General features: G+C 32.9%; 1 pseudogene; it reads right to left on the reverse strand.

Annotated features, from left to right (window-relative positions):
* Positions 1–2142: 2142 nt before the first annotated feature.
* Positions 2143–4936, reverse strand: LOC145100606 (putative beta-1,3-galactosyltransferase 8; annotated as a pseudogene).
* Positions 4937–17843: the final 12907 nt, after the last annotated feature.

The following is a 17843-nucleotide window of genomic DNA, read 5'->3' on the forward strand; positions in this document are numbered from 1 at the left end:
AAACCCACACATAACACTGGATCTGCATGTCATTTAAAGATAGCTTCTGATTTGGTAATTTTTTAAATGGTACATCGTATCAATGTTTGCATATGTTTATCTGTATATTTGACTTTTTATATACTATTTATGCAGAAGAGGAAATTAGAACATGAGCCACTCCATAATGAATTGTTCCTGTATACACACACTAAGAATCATGATGGAGTCACTTTCGCAAATGAAAAAGATAGACAAATTCATGTAATATTCATTTCAGTTTAAATTAACTTTTATATTGTACCTACTCCATAATATCATTCCTAACTTTGATATCTTTTAACTTATAATATTTTTATTTTGTAGGCGACGTATACAGAAAAACGGGAAGAGTTGGAAGCTGAAGGCGTTGAATTTAAGGAGGACAAACTATTTTATGCTGTTGTTGGTGGTCATGATAAAAAAAGAAAACTTTATGGATTAGGCTCTTTTGCAAAGACGGTTCCCAATTGGAATGGTAAAACGGATGTATCTTACATTCCGGTAAAAATGATGAAATAGAAGAAATGAGGGAGCTTATTGCTAAACAACAACAACAAAACGAAGAACTTAAAGAAATGATGAACGTCCAACAAGAGGAAAAGAAAGCAAGGGTCGGGCATCTTGAAAACCAACTTCAAACGGCATTGGATCTTATTAATGTCGTTAGAAAACGACAAGAGTAGTAGGTTGATATATGTTTATTGAAGATTATGTATTTTAGAGAAGCAACTTTCTTTTTTTCCATGTAATAAATAATTATTTTGTTATTTGATGATATAATGGTTATAAGTTATTTGTTTTTTTTCATATATCACTACAAAATTATTTGGATATAATTTATAAATCAATTATCAATCGGTCCATATTGAATCTGGTATATAATATATACACCACTAAAATTGCTAGAGATTCATGACCATGAAATTTGCTAGGAGATCATCAAACACATTTAGATAGGGATTCATCACCACGGATTTTGCTAGGGATTAACTACAACGGAATTTGTGACGAAAGAACTACCACAAAATTTGTGATGGAAACCTACTACAGAATACACGACGGAATACCATCTACCACGGATTTCATTCCGTTGTCACAATTGCTACGAAATTATCATTTCCGTTGCAAACCCCTCGATACGGCGTTTTTAGGGACGAAAATAAGTCGTTGCAAATTCCGTCGCTATTCGTCTTTTGCAACAATTTCAGCTTTTCGCAACGAATTCCTTCCGTAGCAAAATCGTGTTTTTCTTGTAGTGATTCACCCATGGTTTTTGTTTGAAGAAAGGGACACCTAGGCCAATTAATTGTTTTGTATGGGGACGGAATGGAATGGATGGGTTAACGGAATAAGTGAAGTAATGAAACCAGTCCATTACATGATCATTTTTGGTTACTTTTATGAATAAAATGTACATTTGAGTTTTATTTTTTGTTATATGTAAATACAAGTATACTCTTAACTCTACTTAATAGATTATATTATTATGATTGATGAATTTTCTATTTATAAATATAAAAATAAATTAATAAAAGCTCATTAAAACCCAAATAAGATCATAATAAGAAATATATTATCTACCTAATTCTAGTAAATGAAACTGTAATTTAGTTAAAATGGTCAAGTTATAAAAGAAATGTGTCATTATAAATGTAAAAGAAATACTTCATATTGAAAATTTTCTCAATTTCATGATTGAGTCCAAAAAAACACCCACTAAGGATAAAAGTTAACAAACAGGAAGGATCCATATTTTCAAGAATGCTCTATTCGATTCTATCAAACAAATATTTCTTTTTATTCCATTGTATTAACCTTTCCACTATGTTCTCAATTTCATCGTACCAAATACTACATATATTCTATTAATCACAAGTCATAAAAATATCATGGTAAATTAAAAATCAAGAAACTGTTGAAAACATCCAAGAGACATCATACCAAATACTACCTATCTTCTATTAATCACAAGTCATAAAAATATCATGTTAAAATAAAAATCAAGAAACTGGTGAAAACATCCAAGAGACAGACTCAAAAAGAGCTTATGTATTGATCCAATTTCCTGCATCTTCCCCAAGTAATTGCTTATTATTTGTCGTTGTTAACATTAGTTAGCCTTCAAATATTAACATTCCAAACAACACTATCTCCTTCTCCGCAAGAGTTATGAACAAATTTCATCCTCTCAACCGACTTGCATATTCCACTGCATGACCAATCAAATGCAGCTACACAAACATTACTTACTTGTTTCTTCCATTCGCAATCTACAATTCACATACAATGACCAATAATCAATCATCTAACATGCACACATACAAGCATGTTGGTTACATAAGACATGTTTGTTACATAGGATATGACATGACATACTAATAAGTACTTGGACTAATGTTGATGTTAATGGGAGAAAAATGAAAAAAAAAATTAGTGACCTGGAGGAGTTACACAACACATGGAACGATCATCTATGTGTTGAACATCCAATCCAATCAACCATGATCCTAAAGAGACATCCTCATTGGCGTACCTATGCAAAATACCCCTGTAAAACGAACACGAATAGTAAATTAATACGTCTTTAATGTAGGTAATGAAGAAATGAAAGTTGTTATGTGTTGTGACTTACTAGTTGATGGAAATATATGTTGCTAAATCCTTGGAGATGGCATATATTTGGCCAGTTGCATGTCTGAAGTACTTGTTCCCTTCTTCTCCGAATTTCCAGTATTCTGGTTCATGGTATCTTACCCCTCTGCTCAATTTAGTTTTCAAACTAATCATTTAGGTGTTGTTTCTTTTTTGCTTAATAGACTTAATGTGGTGAGCAACAAAATTGTGTTTCTTTTTTACTTAATATCGTCAAGTCATGTACGAGTTGAATCATGATGTTTGTCTTAATAAAGTGTTGTATAGATAAGATCCCTTTTATTCTTTTCTACCCTATAAACCTGAATAATTTGTAAACAACACTAAATAACTAGTTTACATTTACATTCCAAAATGCAAATTTTGTAATATTCATCAATTTAACGTAAGAGTTATGAGTAAAAGGAAAGAAGAAAAAGACAAATAGATGAAGATATGATGTCTTAGTACATTAAGCCATGTTTTTTTGGCATAAGCTATTAATTCATTTTCTAGATTAAATAAAAAAGAATAATCCAGTTATAATGTATAACTTTCTAGATTAAGTCATGAAGAAATATCCATTATATAATTGTTCAGATTATGGGTTAATCTATCAAGCTCATTCAGTCAACAAGAAATAAACTAATAATTCCAGTCAGACATATTCTTTTAACTATATGTAGAAATAGAGGAAGTCATGAAAAAGAGACTTCCCCATTAAGACATAACTACACACAAGTTTTCCCTTATTCATTTTTGTAAGTGTGTCGTCGTATTCTAAAAATAATTGAACCTCGACAACACTATATATTGGAATAAAGAAACATGGCCTTATGCTCAGCTCTAAAATGATCAAATCCAACGTGAGCTACAATATGCATTCATATAGGTATTATGTGGATTTTCAATTCTAACACCAACAAAAGTATCAAACCATAGAAATGATCAAAGAAAGCAAACCGACTTTTGAAAGAGCACGGGTCCCGACTTCATGCATCCAAGATAAGTTCTTAGTTTAGATCTGTAGCGTGCAAGTGTAGTCATAAGCATACCCAGATTGACGTGCACATTATCATCCACCTTCACATAAAATTCTGCATCCCAAATGGAGACAGCTTTTGAAAAAAACAATCTTGTCTTTATGGAGAGCTCATGGTACCCCTCCACATGATTCAACCTCAAAAAATCTTTATATTTCTCCTCCTCCATGTCAATGGCTCGATCAAGAACACCTCCAGGTGTTGCACTGTGTCCTATCACAAATCTTATTATGATCCGCTTTTCTTTTTCTAGTTTATTTAGTTTTGCTCCTACATGGTGTCAATATGTAATTTTAGCAATTTTCCATGTTGCTAAATAGTAAAAAGGATATACCATATGATGGGTCCCACAACCAACATGGGTAAGGTGCCTACTAATGGATCCCACCACATAAATTCTCACATGTTTACTGTTGGCCAAGCATTTAGGATGGTATAAAAACAAATGAGGTAAGGGAATGTAAAAAAAGGTGAACCAGTAGGCATCCATGTTTCTCGAAGCGAGTCTCGACGTTTCTTGCTGCTAAAAGTTGTATTAATACCAATGACAACAAATGCTTTTTGTAGGGATGTCTTGTTAGATGGCTTCATTCTTTCTGACATAAATTTCGGCCCGAGCAGACTTGTGCGTGCTGCTTCTAGTTCCATCTCTAATGTGGATATTGTTTTGTCCAATGATCTAGAAAAATACATGAAAAGATAGTGGATCCTTAAATTTAAAAAGTAGTGGTAATTCAGGTGAAGACAAGACAAAACAAAAGAAGACAATGTTTGATGTGCATTGGACAAGACAAAAAATGCAATTCTTTGGGTACCACCCAAAAACATGAGACAAAGATTTTCTTTCGATCTTTCAAAAATAGCCCTAGGACATGTCATGTCTTGTGTAACAAACAAACGTAGGAATGAACTTACTGGATGGCTTGATGATTCTTGGCGACTTCTCCCATGATATCTCCTGAATTATCTTCAACCAATTTCTTGTAGAAAAAAACTATTTAGTATTGATTAGAAATAAATTTACAATTAATATAAATGAAGATTTAAGTTCTAAGTACTTACATGCTTCGGTCACAGTCTTTAGGTGTTAAGAAACTCATTTTATGTTCATGATTCTTGAAATGAATGTCGTTAAGTATGGTCGTGTAAGGCCATGTGTGTCTGGTGAAAAGTGTTCCCACAAGAAAACTGGCAATGCATAATGTCAAATTGATCCTTCCTGGAACCGCCTTTCCCCTCATTTTGAACATTTATTACTGTAAATTTTTGGAGGTGTCCTTGTTGACAATAAATAACCAAAGAAAAGCTTATATAGTTTACGTGGCCTTAAGCTACGTTTGTAAGAGAGGACTGGAGAAACTATCTAGGGCTCATTTAGACCATTAGGATGATAAGGTTAGGTACGTATTTTGCACATATGAGGGATCGATAATGAGTCCTTGTTACACCTTTTTGTGTGAGACAAAAAAATTTTAATGGTCCAAACATAGTATAACTTGTTCAAGTCATGTGCTGTCTTGTGTAACATTATAAAATTGATGTGCATTAATTGGAATAGACTAATATATTTGGGATTTTAAGAATTTAATAAGATGCAAAATAAGTTGGTGGTGAAGGTACCTTTTAAAACTCAGAACAAGATGATCATTGGTAGACCAAACAAACTAGCTAATAGCCTTCGAGAAGTAATATACTATATTATAGTAGCAGCTTATGGTATGGTAGTGCCACATTGTTTTGTTTTGTTGGTATACAAAATAGAAATAGATAGATTATTAGAGGAGAAAGAGAGATATGGGCAGGCAGCAAGGGGTGTGTGGTTGTTTAATCATGTGGGATTCATGGTTCAACAAACCAAAGAAGATGCCTTGAGTTGAGATGATGTTCAAATTAGAACACCCCACCCTGAGTTAAGTTATCATTCTACATGACACAACCACTTCCTTGAATTGTCTTTCTTTTATCATACATTTACCTCTCCTCCCCTCTCGCCAAAACAATTAAACGTTATTGGTTTTAGGTGTTAAAGTAACATCTAAATCATATTAAATACACTAATTCTTGCTTTATGAGAGTTCACCAACTGCTTTTCCGTCTTTCTAATATTAAAACAATTTTTTCCCAACTCTTCTATTGAATAATGTGTGGTGAGGGGCTTCTTGCGAATTGCTTCTCAAGATATATACGTACAATTAATTAATTTCAAGTGGAGGGTGATAATTCGATTTTATCTATGGAGTTCACTAAAATTTAAAGGCCTTATGAAATTAGATTGATACAATAATCACACATAGCTATATAATATGTTAAAAGGGAAGGTTGTTTTGGCACGTGTCTAAAAATCCTGAATACTAAAGAATTATTGTTATATATAAGATAATATAACTGAAATGATGATACATCTTAATATTATGTATATAGTTTTAAAGTATTTTGGAAAAAATAGTTTTAATAATCAAAATAACAAAGTTTTATGTATATCGAAAAAAACTCAACAAAAAAAGTTGTCCATAAGCTAGTAATGCAATGAATTCGAATATAGTTTTTTTATTAAACCTAACACAATAAGTTATGTTTAAGGAAAAATAAAACCTTTCATCAAACAATTCTTCTCGTTCTGGATATATCATTGATCACTGTTATCAATAGATGTAAGTGGAGTGTCACAGACGGTGATTCTAGAATTTTCCAGAGCATTGAAGAAGACGTGGGAGCATGTTATATAGCATGGAAGACACTTGAACGTAGGGATGAGCAAAGGAACCGACCCGGTTGGAACCAGCCCGAACCGGAACTGGCCTAGGAACCAAACTTGGTGGAAAATAGGAACCGAACTGGATCGCCGGTTCTACCAGTTACGGTTCTTACCTGTTCTTGCCTTGTCTTCAATGTTAGAACTGGTTCTTGAGAATAGCAACATATGGTTCCGGTTTTTGCCGGTTCTATCGTTTCCCGGTTCCAAAAATCCACAAAAATATCGTTTCGGTTCCGGCCGGTTCCCGGTCCATATGCTCATCCATACTTAAACGTCCTAGAGAATTCTAGGACATCGTAGAGAAACCTAGAATATTATAAATCCTTATAAATATCTTAAGAATTTACTAGATAGATCTAGAAAGATCATGCTAGTTCAAGATCTATAATTTCATTAAGGAGGTCTAAGAACCTTATAAATACGGGTAGATTCATTTGGATCAAACCATTAGAAGTTGCTCTGTATTCTCCCGATTTCTTATGATACAAGTTCCCTTTTGTTTGTAGTAACTCTAAATCTTTAGTGTCTTTCTTGCCAAGTCGTTAGTATATCACAAGGAAGTGTATTAAGCCTGACTTAGTTGGAGTAGCACTAAGCGGCAGACGATGAAAGAGTCGTCCCATGACACGTGGTAATAGAGCCAGATTCATGCAAGAAAGAGATCGTAGACATGGAAGGAAGGAGAGAAGTAGCTAATATTCCCCCTCTCATCGAGGAGAATGGAAGAATGCTAAAAAGAAGAACCAAGGTAGTTTCCTTGGCAAGCTTAGAACACAAACTTACAAGGTTAGAGATTAACACGAATGGAAGGATATTGTCGATCAGCTTGTTGGTGACATAAGTGATACGAGTGATGGAATGAAGGAGTCCATTAGTTTCTTCAAAGAGGAAGTCCTAAGATTGATTAACACTTTGTGGAACGAGTTCCGTGAAAAGATAAGCACCTTATAAGCTAAAGCAAATCTATGCAAGGCAACAATAGTCAGAGGATCTATTAAGAAGATGACACCACACACAGAGGCACCAAAACCCTAGAAATACAGAAGTAAGTGTGATCCTAAAATACTTGAAGATTTTTTTGGTCCCTAGAATGTTACATCAATATAACTTGAGTCGAGTACGACAAATCCAAGATAGATACAGTCGTCCTATACTTGTGTGATAATGTCGCTCTATGGTGGAGGCGGAAACATGGAGACATTGAGAAGGGTCTATACACAATGGAAACGTGGAAGAATTTAAGAAACAAATCAAGAAACAAATTTTCCTACCTAATGTCGATGCCATAGCCATGAAAAAACTTTAAGGGCTGAAACATGTCGGGTTGATAAAAGATTATGTGGTAGAATTTACAACATTGATGCTTGAGTTTCCTAACTTACAACGGAAATACAAGTTAGTTTACTTCCAATATGGGCTACAATCTTGGGATTATAATGAGCTTAAGTGGAGGAGTGTCCTAGATGTCGACGAAGCTATAGATGTAACAGAAGACCTTATAGACTTTCAAAGAGAAGCTCCAGTTAGGAAGCCTAGTGGAGGAGATAGAACTACACCAAGGCTGCAACAAAGGGAAGATAAACATGCCAACATGCTCTCGAATTTCAAGGGAAAGGTGATAGATGGTGGGACCGAAGGGAGATAAAGTGATATTGATGTGATAGCTCCCATCTTATAAGAGATTGTCCTAAGAAGAAAAGCTTCAACGCCATGGTCATTGAAGATGAGAAGGAGGAATAGGAAGAATCACAATTAGGCCTCATGTGACTCATCAACTAGGGGAAAAAGAAGCAACCAAGACAAAGAAAGGAGGAGTTCTTATGTTTTTAAAGGTCAAAACAAATGACAAATTCATAGGTGTGTCTCATAACTTCCTTACCAAAAGTGAAGCAGAGAAGATGAATATTCAATACACCAAAGAGGTAGGTTGGTTGAAAGGCATCCACTCTCCTTCCGTGTTATGGGAGTAGTTGTCGAGATAGAATAATGGAAGGGTCCTATCAAATTATAGTGTGATGGATGGCTATTGTATGGTGTTCTTTGACCAGGTACGCCCTTTTTCGTTTGAAGATCAAACTAAGTGTATCACTAAGGGTTCACGATACACACCATTCCCTTGGAAAGAAGAAAAATAGAGTCTTGAACCCTATCCACCATGTAACTTAACAAGGGAATTAAGAAATATTAGACAACATATTTGGCAACGCTAAAGAAAGATATCATCCCTTTTAATGAGAAAATACCCCAAGAGGTCAAAGAAGTACTAAAATATTTCAAGGATGTGTTGTCACCAGAGTTGCCAAAGAAGTTACCTCCAAGAAGGGAAGTGGTTCAAAAAATTGAATTAGAACTAGGAGCCAAGCCACGAACAATGTGTCCTTATAGAATGGCTCCACCCGAGTTGGAGGAACTAAGGAGGCAGTTGAAAGAGTTACTAGATGTTGGATATATTAGATCTTCCAAAGCTCCATTTGGTGACCCAATGTTATTCCAAAAGAATCATGACAATAGCCGGAGAATGTGCATAAATTATCGAGTATTGAACAAGGTAATGGTGAATAACAAGTACCCCATTCCCTAAGTAGTGGATATCTTCGATCGACTTGCAAGGGAACGATGGTTTGCAAAGTTAGACCTAAGATCGGGATATTGGAAAGTATATATAGCGGTAGCTGACAAGACATAGACAACATGTGTGACGAGGTACATATCGTTTGAGTTCTTAATAATGCCTTTTGGATTAACCAACACACCTTCTACATTTTCCACCTTGTTGAATAAGATCTTCCACCAATTATTGGATATATTTATGGTGTTGTACATAGATGACATTGTGGTATACTCGGAGTCGTTAAAGGAGCACATTGAACACTTACGTTAGGTCTTCCAAGTACTTAAAGAAAACCAATTGTACATAAAGATAGAGAAGTATTCCTTTCCACAACCTGAAGTATCTTTTTAGGGCATAAAATTGTTAATGGAAAGATCCAAATGGACAGTGAAAAATTGCATGCTATTTTAGAATGGGAAGTGCCAAAGAAGGTATCAGAACTCTTATCGTTCTTAGGCTCAATCAATTATTATCAAAGATTAATATCCAGTCACTCAGCTAGAGCCACACCATTGATAGACCTTCTATAGAAGAAGGTAACATAGTAATGGATTGAAAGATGCCATAAGACCTCTAATGACATGAAGAAAGTTTTTCTTTGGCGCTTCCCATTCTTCATATGTGTTGTGAGCTAATAAATAATTATCGTATACACATTAAGTGAACAAATATTAGGATTATATAATATTTGTAGAAAATCTTAATATGAAAATTATCGTTAAGCAATAAAGTAAAGATTAAAAATAAAAGATTATTTAGGATAAATAATGACGTGAATACGCGGGGGTGATTTGTTTTTGGAATTTTATGATTGTAGCGGAATAATAACTAGTATAAGAACGATAAGAAAATAACAAAAATGATAGATTTGATAAACAAACTAGACCTATAGATTGAATATTGGTTGAAAGAAAGTTAAGGCCTATTAACTTGAATTCTATCAAAATTAGGAAAGCATCCGTCAAATGATATTTGATAACAAGCCAAAACCTATTGACTTGAAATCAAGCCACGAATGGGAAACGTGTACCAAACAATGACAACAATCTGAATGATACGTAATAATTCAAGAAAGGATGAACAAAAGTTATTTTAAAATTCAACTAAAATTTACGATTACAAATGATCTAGCAAGGGATATTTATAGCCTTACAAGCTATTACAAAAACGAAAATCGATTTCAAAAAGGAAACTACCTTCTAAAGGCTTATTGAAAACTAAATAAGGAAATATATAAAAGACAAAAATAATTTCAAAAAATAATATCTTCCAGCTAATTTACGGTGGTAACCATGCAAATCCATATTGTATAAATTCCATGTAGCTTTCGCATCCAATAGCCAGTACCAAGTAACCCTTTGGAACCGAGTAGCCCATCGAAACCAATATCCATGCATGTATCGAAACCAACACTTCGAAATTCGCATCTGATAGTACTCCAAGGTTTGTATCGGATCGTACTCCAGGAATCACAACCAATCATAGGAGACCCCATCGTACTGATGACAAAAGACGACGATTTGTTCCGATTTTTGAGAGTCAGTCGTAACCAATCACAATTGCAAATAATAATAATCCAAGGATCACAACTAGTCATATGTACCACAAGTGAATGCGACAACTCCCAAGATTTGTAGCTTTTTACTAGTTTGATGGCTTGTGACCATTCACACCCATTCAAACCTAGTCACATTTGATCACAACCAGCTTTAATCAAAATTGAAGTTATTATTATTGGAGAATCACAATCCATACTTGTATCAACCCTCCCTATTTGAAAGGAATTGTCCTCAAATCAGTACGACCATCATCAACCAAACACGCACTACAGAGAAAATCAACAATATCATCAAACAAACCCATTTTATTCTCAATCTTCTTCGTGTTCTTTTTCAAATCAACAGTTTAATCAGATTTAGCATTCTTCCTATCATTCTCATCACTGACAGTAGTTATAGGCTGAACATACTTAATCTGATTAGGAACATTCTTTCAAACGGTATTTTGGCTCAACAAATCATCAACATCCTTTGGCATCAAATGAACATCAGATTAAGCATTCATCTTAAGCAATGGTTGAAAATTTTCCTTTGAGAGACTAGCTTCAAATTCCCAGACACTCACAGACTCTGTTCATTCTTTCCTTTGTCACATCATCTTCATAGGAGTTCTCAGCTTCTATCGGAACACTAAGGTCTTGTTCATCTCAGTTTGGCTTCTTTGCTTCATGAACCTTGCCTTCCGTATCTTCACCAAAATCCTCCTTGTAAGCATTATAAAAAACTGGGGCATTTTACAAATGATCCTTAATCACTTCCCTTTTACTAGTCAACATGGTAATATTTGGCTTATTGTCCTGCTTGTTTACTATCGACCTTATTGTTGTTTACGAAATGGGAATTAACACAATTTTCTTACCATTATGCATCAACTCCTATTCATTTCTTCTTCTTGTATGCATCACAACCCTATCAAACTATCAGGTACGTCCCAAAAGAATATGACAAGCATCCATGGGAGTAACATTACACAAAACTTCATGTTCATACAGTCCCATGACTAAACAGACTCTAACCTGTTTCTTCACCTTCATTTTGTTTCCATCTTCTAACCAATGAAGTGAATATGGATTAGGATGGGCTGTTGTGACTAAGCCCAACTTTGTAACCATCTCACTAGAAGCAATGTTTGTACAACTTCTAGCATCGATAATAAAAATACATAACTTATCCTTCACAAAACATTTTGTATGAAGCGATTTGCAAAGCTCTAAGAACCAAAATCGTGTCACATGTCGGCGCTTCATACATTTCTTCTTTCTCTTCGCTTTTACAAGTTTTTTCAAGCACAAAAACATCATCCTCCTTTTTTCTTCCTTAAGCAACTCATCACAAACCTCAACAGTCTCTCTTAATGTCACTACCCTCCCATTCGGACAAATGTTATGATAATACCCAAACCCTTGACACTTGAAACAATGGGCTTGGAAAAACTGGTCTCCTTATTCACACTACTCAACATCGGGGTTGCTATTGAACTACTCGCAACAGTAGGAACAGTTGTCGCGGTCACCTTCATGCTAGTTTCAGACTCAACCCAAGGCTTGGGATTGACAGTATCTGATCTAAAAATTCCCACATACATTGCCTTCCCTTGAGCTTCTAACTTCAAACAAAGACTACAAAGCGTGTCGAAATTAGAGTATGGATAGAGTTCTACCGTACCAAATATTTTGTAATTCAGATGATGTAGAAAACGTGTCATCTTCTGTTCTTCAGCCTCCTCAACATCTCCAAGCAATGATAACTTCTAAATCTCATTATTGTATTCTCCAACAATCATCTTCCTTTGCATCAAATCCACCATCCTCCTATAGGTAGTCGTCCTATGATGGGTTGGCACATACCTCTTCCGAAATTTTTGTTTCAAGGACTCCCAAGAAGAAATTTTCTATTTTTCTTCACAAGCCCTCCAGATCTTGAAACCTTCAAACCACAACAAATCTACTCCCCTCAATTTCAAGATCACATACATACAACACTTCTCATCATCTAACTCCTTAAACTCAAAGATTCTTTCAATCTTTCTCTCAAAATCTAAATATACTTCTGGATCGGACCTACCAACGAATTCAGGCAATTCGTTTACCTTTCATGCCTTAACATTCCTAAATTGTCCACACTTATCTTGTCGCCATTCTCCATCTTGAAAACCATGCAAATATTCACCCAAGGCATTCACAAAATTTGGATCGTCAGTGTTCATGGCTCCTTGATGCGATTTCAACACAACAGTAAAATATGCAAAGTGAATAAACTCGAACAAACTTCAGGAAATTCGGAATCTGACCTCTGATAACACTTATGATGCGAATACTGGAGGGGGGGGGTTGTTTTTTGGGTTTTTATCATCACATCAAAAATAATAACTAGAACAAGAACAACAAGAAAATAAGAAAAACGATAGATTTAATAAACAATCTAGACCTAGATGGTTTGGTTTTGTTATAAAATCGAAAAAGAAACTTGTTATTTTTAAGCTTCCATTGCTTGGTTTTTATGAAAAACACACTTAAAAATGCAACTCATTGCCATCCTTTTGAAGTTTGTACGGTATTAGTGGGCGATGGGTCACCTAACCACTAGGATTGCCTTATGATATTTATGGCGGTTTTTGTATTTTCTAGTGACGTAAGGGTCACATTGTCACTAGTTACTTGCAATACTACAAGTTGTTTTAAGTAGGAAGATTTGATCAGAATCTTGTGTGATAAAGGTCACCTAAGCATGAGAGGTCTGATGCATAGATGGGATAAAACATGCCATGTTGAATAATAGTTGTTTAGGATCCCATTATCTAGGAATTACATATGTTGTGCAATTGGTAATCGCTACCAACTGAATTTGATTAAGTGGATGTGATAATGGGTCACCTACCATTTGCTTGTTTTGTTACTTGGATCCTAGACTTTAATAAATGAATGTTTTAGAAATAATAAAAGATATTGAATTTTAAAGACTTAATATTGCAAATACTAAATGAAACCTTGTTAAATTCTATATATAACTGTTAATACTTTTATGCCATATTAAAATCTCTCTCTTGTTGAGTTTCAAGAGATAGTAACGTTTGATGGTTATAATTTCTATAACTAGTATAATACCTTGATCTTCTTCCTTATGGATAAATATAAATTATATATACTGAAAGATCACATACCTGAACAACATGTGCAAAACCAATCAGTCTGACCATGATGCTTTGATGAAAATATTACTGTGATGATGTTGATATGTCTCACATCAAGCTGGAATAACTGCCCTTGACTTGCAAAAATTCTTGGATACTTATGAAACATATTTTATGTCTCATCAAGTAAAATCGATATTCATTATGAACAGTCAAATGTGCTTCAAAACTATTCAATCTTTGAATAAAAAGAAATTCTAAGAGATTGTGTACTCCAATAGACCTATGGATCAGTTAAGGGAAATACAACATAAACTCATAAATCCAGAAAAGGCCTAAATGATTAGTGTTGTTTCTATTGTGGAAGAAACTGGACACTCAAAGAGGAACTACTCCTCTAATATCATTGAGTTAGGAAGTCTGACTTTACCAAGACTTCAATATATATATATATATATATATATATATATATATATATATATATATATATATATATATATATGATAGAACTATTTATTTTTCCATCATTCACTTGAGTATGTTATACTTCAGGTGACACTAATAATTGATATTATGTGCTCATGTTTTGGAAGAGATAATCAACTGATTACAGACGAATGATATTTTGTGCTAAAGATATAACAAGTAATGTTATAGTCTGTTTTTGAAAACTAGATGCTTTGTACTTATTTTATAGGAACATGTAACAATTGTGATGTATGAATGAATCTAGATTTACTTATCGTTTAATGGTTGCTCATATTCATGATCTAAAACGATGTATTATGTGTTAAGAATATTTTCTTGTAATGTTATTTATGAAGTAAACATATAATTTTTCATTAAATTAATAATTCCAAAGATGACCCCTATAAAATCAAATGATATATTATTTAAACCTATCTATCTCATAATCATCATGACTATATAAATATGACACACATATACTAACTTCAAATGTATGGGATTTTTTAAGGCAAATAAGCTTGACTCATTTGATATATGTGAATCCTATTTATATAGGAAGATGATTCACACATGTCTTTATATATTAGTAGTTAAAATACTAAAGGTTTGATAAATAATTATACATAAGGGATGCCTTTAATATTTTCAATAAATGAATAGATTTGGTGATAGATACTTAGTCAATTTTACTAACGACTTTTATTTGTTATTGATTGAAACTTTTGATTTGCTCAAATTATTTCATAGTGAAGATTGAAAAAACAATTAATGAGATCATCATTAACATTTTGTTATGATAAAGAAATTGAGTTTGGTAAACCATGCCTTCTTGTAACATGTTAGAGTTATGGAATCCATTCACCACTCATTCCGTCAAAAACACTCACTCGTCATTTGTGTGGTTCTTGTGGTATACGATTACATGGTCTCTCGGATTTGTCTTGTGATGTTCGAGGTAGCTTTTCATGTTCTCTAGTGGGATAGGGTTACCTGGTCACTAGTTGAACGTCAATAGTACAAGTTTTTGTAGAGAATAAAACATAGACCTTACAGTCTATTATATGATGTTTTTAAATGAGCTATTTACTTTATAAAATTTTGGAATTATGCTCACTTCAATTAGTATATATTGAATATATATTTCCAACCAAACTAGTAGAATAAATACTTTCATTAGGCTAAGGATGTAATGGTTTATCCTTATCTAAAAGGTATGGAGTTATGAAGCTTATGTTAGAAAATAAAGTTAACTACTTCAACATCTGCTAACTGTGATTATGTACACACTCCTAAATGATTGTTTACGATGAAGTTTCTACTGACCTCATTGGTTTTCATTCCAGAAGACATGTGCTTATAAATTTTTATTTCTATTCTTCACCTCTCTCTCTCTCTCCTTTTTTCTTTTGAAGCTAGTTTGGTAAGTAAAGCATCCTTGAGTTATCTCCTTTAATGCTTATTTGAGTTAAGTGCTTATACACTTAAGATACTCAATATTACAAGAAGGAACTAGCATTCCAAGTGTCTAACTCTTGATAGTGTATACTTGTAGAGATGATCATCTTCATTGATCTTTCTATCTTCATCAACACCCCAAATCCAAGTGGGTTCAAAGGCTTCAAAGGTTATCATTCTAACCTCTATAAATAGATCCTAGATGGTTTTGTTTTGTTATAAAACCGAAAAGAAAAACTTGTTATTTTTAAGCTTTCGTTACCTGGTTTTCATAAAAAATACATGTATATTTTGTATCAAAACTCATAAGTGGTATCAAAATATCTTTTATATGTTTGATAATTTATTTTTTTGGAAAACAATCATGAATTTCTTTTGGTTAAGAAATTTTCACATTTGTTTTCTTCGGCAACTTGTAGTTTGAAATTGTTTATTTTTATATATAGCTACTTTTCATTCATTTGGATTATATAAAAGTTACCTAAGAAAACACAAAGAGTTGTTTGTTATTATATTTGATATGTTTGTTATGTATAAACATGCCATTTTGACATTTGTGTTGTGTTTGGTTGATATTTATTTATTCATAAGATGTAATAAATAAATAGGTATTTTTTTTCATAAGTTTATTTGTAGTAAATTAGTTAGGCTAGTTGTATTTTTTTTTTAAATGTAACAAGATGAATAAATGAAAATTTTGAATATGACTTAACCACTTGAGATGATAATCCCAACCATGAGCATCTACTCTTAGTATTGAGCTTAATTATAGTCTTAATGGTTGAAGTGTTACAATCTTTACAACAATAAGATTTTAAGTTCTTTTTGCAAAAAAGAGTAGTCTTGGAAAGTGGGAGCTTGAAGACCTTTTTAAGAGTCCCTTAAATCCTTTATTATTGACTTAATAATTATTGTGATGACTCATAAAAATTATTACTAGACATGGCTAGATTTATACATATTTTAATGCATGTTTGTGATGGTTATTTTATGATTGTTGCATGTTATGTTTGATGTATGAAAATGGTTTTTACAAGATAAATAACAGTTTATCATAAAATAATATCACTTGTAGTTTTAGTAAAAAATATTTAAAATGTAACATAAAATGTTTATTAATGACTATATAAAAGCATTTTTACCGGTTACCAGTTACCGGTTAAAAATCAATTTTTTGTTAAAAATAGTTTTATTGTAAAACTTATAAGTAGTCAAATTTAAAATATTTGAAATGGTTTAAAAAGTTTTTAAACGATATATAAACTCCATGTCTTCATAATAAATAAGATTTTTTATTATGAAGACTAAAATCGGTTTATAACGTTATAACGACAACTAATAAAACTAGTGATTATTTTTTACATCAAAACTTAATATATGATATTAGTTTTTTAAACTTAACGCAACATGTTGATATTATGTTTTATGCATGCCAAATGAGATTTAAAACATAATTATCATCATCTAAGTTTTGGTTCGTGAAAATATGACTTTTATCATAAGATGTATAAAATTCAGTTTATTAAATAAAATGAGTTTTATTCTACAAATTCATAAAGTTATAAGATTTTGATTATTAAAATGAGATTTATAATTTTGATTTTACAACTTATCCAAAACTCCAAGTCTTAAGAATAAAATGAAATTTTATAAAATACTATTACTGGTTCTTAAATGCGGTCTACGACTAAACTTTAAATATCGGATTTTAGTTTATAATTGATCGTGCCTAATGGTAAATAAAATGAAGTTTTATTTCTTACCTAAAGAGCCTTATAACAAGTGATATGATTTTTACAAAAGGGTCCATGAATTGTTGGATGCATGCAATATTCACGAGACCATGTTTTCATAACTATATTTGCAAAACATATATAATTTTTTTAAAAAAAAATTCAAGTAATTTCCATCGTTTTGAAGTTTTTACGGTCTTAGTGGACGATGGGTCACCTAACCACTAGGATTGTCTTATAATATTTTTGGTGGTTTTGTATTTTCTAGTGAATTCAGGGTTACATTGTCACTTTCTAGTTGCAATACTACAAGTTGTTTTAAGTAGGAAGATTTGATCGGAAGGGTCACATTGTCACTAGTTAGTTGCAATACTACAAGTTGCAATAAAGGTCACCTAAGCATGAGAGGTATGAGGTATAGTTGGATCAAACATGAC

Source organism: Lactuca serriola, chromosome 4 (assembly GCF_051521515.1).
Source record: "Lactuca serriola cultivar US96UC23 chromosome 4, Lser_US96UC23_V15, whole genome shotgun sequence".
Classification (NCBI taxonomy): domain Eukaryota; kingdom Viridiplantae; phylum Streptophyta; class Magnoliopsida; order Asterales; family Asteraceae; genus Lactuca; species Lactuca serriola.